The sequence below is a fragment of the Spermophilus citellus genome, assembly GCF_964194105.1.
Source record: "Spermophilus citellus genome assembly, chromosome: 5".
Taxonomy (NCBI): domain Eukaryota; kingdom Metazoa; phylum Chordata; class Mammalia; order Rodentia; family Sciuridae; genus Spermophilus; species Spermophilus citellus.
In genome coordinates this window covers 62,039,738-62,043,011 of record NC_138186.1, presented here as the reverse complement: position 1 = coordinate 62,043,011, position 3,274 = coordinate 62,039,738, and the positions used below count along the sequence as shown (strand labels likewise).

The window sequence follows — 3,274 nt, the reverse complement described above, 5'->3', positions numbered from 1 at the left end:
CTCCTTCTCCCTCCTTCTCTTTCCTTCTCTTCTTCCCTATTATTCACCATACCATCACTTTCTGAATCCTTAAACTTTTTGGACATTTCTCAACATTTTTTTTTCTTTTAAATGTACTTCTTAAAACTAAAAATAGACAAACTTACATCAATTAGGAATGTATTTTGCTATGTGTGATGAAAACTTCAAAGTAATACTCATGCAAACATATAAGGACTCATTATTGCACCTTATAGAAGTCGGGTTTATCAGTCTAAGACTGGTTCTACACTCCACAGAGCCATCAACCTGGCACACAGAAAAGTGAAGACTCCTGATAAGGCACACACCACGTTGTTGGTGGACAGAACTCATTCTGCTGGAAAATGAGGCAGGTTTGTAACTTGAACAATGGGACCCCCAGTGATTTCTAAATTTAGCTTCTTTGGAATTTGTGGTTGTTCTTATCTTCTTCTTTTCTGATTTCCTTTGGCTCCTTTGTTAGCTTTATCTTCTCTTTGCAGTATCCTTGTAATAAAATTCACCACTTGAACTTATTCACTAGGAGGACAGTACAAGTCAGAAATACAGAAGTCACTGCCTTTAGGGGCACAGGCAGCTGCTCGTGGTCCCAAGGGAGTCTTTGGGTGGTATAAGATGCACTGCCCTCAGTTTGCAAAGGGGGCATAGATGCAAGAATCAGAATTTATAGAATTGAAAAATCAACAGAAGGGTCCCACTGACTTGAGTCAGTTTTTAGTGTTTCTGTCTTTTTCCTTGATTAATAACTGTAGGCTTATATTAATATCATAAGTAGACAGTGAGTGTCATAGAAAAGGATGTGAGCTTCAATATCAGATCTATTGGACTTGAATTTAGAACTACCTAGGAACTAGTTAGGGTTTTTAGGTAAGATATTCTATAATCCCAATTTCTACATGTGCTAAATGGAGTTAATAGTCTCCACTCTACAAAGCAATTGTCAGGATGAAATGGGATTATGTACACAAACTTTTTGGCCTTTCTACATTAAACAAAAACTGCAGACTTCCCCAAAACAAGTCATGAAAATTATGTGTACACAACAGGGTTGATAAATTATTGATCATTTAAAGCTGTAAATAATAACTACAACGTTTTAAAATTGCCCATCCTCAAAGGAAATGTAAAGATCTTTTTAACTTATAAAAATAAAATCCAATATACAATTCAAGGAGAGAAGTGATGTCTATTTTATTCACTGTTGCATCCAGGAAGAGAATGACTCTGGGCACATGGTAACTGTTCAGTAAATAATATTGAGTGAATAAAAATTTGAATGAATGAAACAACTTTTTATTCTATATGTACTTGACATTGTCACAGCTGCTGGAAATATAAACAAGAACCCAACTTTCATGACTTCAAACTCTAAGTCTAGACAAACTAATAAAGTGATTTTATAAAACAAATGCTCTGAGAGAAAATTTTAAAAAGTTATATGGTAGAAATTGATTCAAGGAATGTGGAGGGGTCAAAAAGTGCTTTAGATTGCTTGTCAGGGAAATACTGAGAGTTAGAGAAGAGCCAGTTACAGAAAGATCTGGATCTGTTATTGCAAATTTCTTCAACAAGCACTCTACACACACACACACACACACACACACACACACATACACACACACTGGCAGTTGCATATATATAACTTAGTTTACATTTTGGAAATGTTTTCTTCAGTTATTATTTCATCATAAGGTCCAGTTCCTATCCCAAATTCTACAGAACTTGAAAATCCTGAGGCTGTAGGCTCCCCAAGGAACTAACTTTGAAATTTTTATATTGGGCAGTGTTTTCTAAAGAATGCCTCAAAAGACATAAGATGGTCATAGATGCACTCCTAAAACAAATAGAAGAAAGGAAAAAAGGAAAAGACAAAGAAAAGAAATAAAAGGAAAAGAACAAAAAGGTGTGGTTCAATATACTTGGGAATCAGTCTATAATTGATAACTCACATTATATGTATGTGATGCTTTCTGAATTTACTAAAAATTTTATTTTATATTTATTTTTTATCTCTCTATGTTTAATAGCATCAAAACACAGTTTGGAAAATATTGTCATAGTGTAAAAGATAAAGCTTTAGTATAAAGGAAAAGGAGAAAAAGTAATGGTCATAAGCATTGTAAATTCAAAATATGATATTTATACAAACTTAGCAAAAACATTAATAAGCTCTAGATATCTTATTTACATACATTACCACTTTCACTAAACACATTGAACTGATATGAGAATTGCTCATATTTTGTTTTTTAGCCACTGGGAGTTTTGTATATTGTCTGGTCTGACAGTGGGATATATTTGGGTTTCCTCTATTCTTTTCTTCATGAGTATGAATAACATTCAAGTAGATCAACTTTCTTGTTGGGCTAGTGTAAGGCAAGAGGTAGAATATGGCAGAAATGTCATGAGCTTTGTATATGTGAACATATCACTTAGCTTTATCACTGCATCACCTACTAGAGGTGATTTAGGCTCCAAACTGCACATTTCTCATCTGCAATCAAGAACAGTTGTCATATTCTGGATTTTAGAGGAGTCAAGCTTATGCAGGAATGGAGGAGACAGTCATTCTAGCACTTTCAAAAACATTTGCTTAGGGACTATATGCTTTTCCCTCTAAAGGTTTTTTCAATGCCCCTAGAGACTTGTGGAGAAAAAACAGAATGATTACTGTTTGTTCCTACAATGATGACATGTAGTGCTGATTTATTGAATCAATTAGTGAAGAAGTAAACTTAGTGTCCTATTGTGTAAGTGTGAAATGAAACTATTCCATCAACTCTGTGTAGTGTGTAGGATATACCACATTCTGAGCCAGACTTGTCTAGATACATTACTTTGTTATCTCATAACAGGAATCCATAGCAAATGAGAGAGTCTCCTAAGCTCCCAAACATGTCCGGAAGTTATAGAAAATCTTAACAAGTGATGATTGGATTCAACACATCAACTGTACAATGATAACTGTGGACTGTCTCCAACTGCTGCTTTCACCCCAGCATTATGGAGGAGAGTTGGCCTGCCTAGATCTTGGATGACTGTACTTTTTCCAGCAGACCACACACAATCAAATGCAACAACAATTTAACTTTGGTAATAACTGATTAAGTTAAGAACACCACTTTAGAAGATTGTTTAATAGAACATATTTTTTAGTCTTTAAAGAATGTCCATGAAGCATTTTAAGTCCTTTTGAACAGAGCACTCCCATATTGCACACTGCTGTAAGTTCTCAGGAATTGCCTCATGAGTC

At 34.7% G+C, this 3,274-nt stretch overlaps 1 long non-coding RNA gene across 1 annotated transcript in view; it reads left to right on the top strand.

Moving 5' to 3' along the window:
• LOC308650197 overlaps positions 1-1,936 on the top strand; it is a 2,455-nt gene extending 519 nt beyond the window's left edge. The window contains exons 2-3 of the long non-coding RNA XR_014022277.1: positions 237-374; positions 1,806-1,936. This is a non-coding gene — a long non-coding RNA (uncharacterized lncRNA). The remainder of the gene's footprint in view (positions 1-236; positions 375-1,805) is intronic.
• The last annotated feature ends 1,338 nt before the right edge of the window (positions 1,937-3,274 follow it).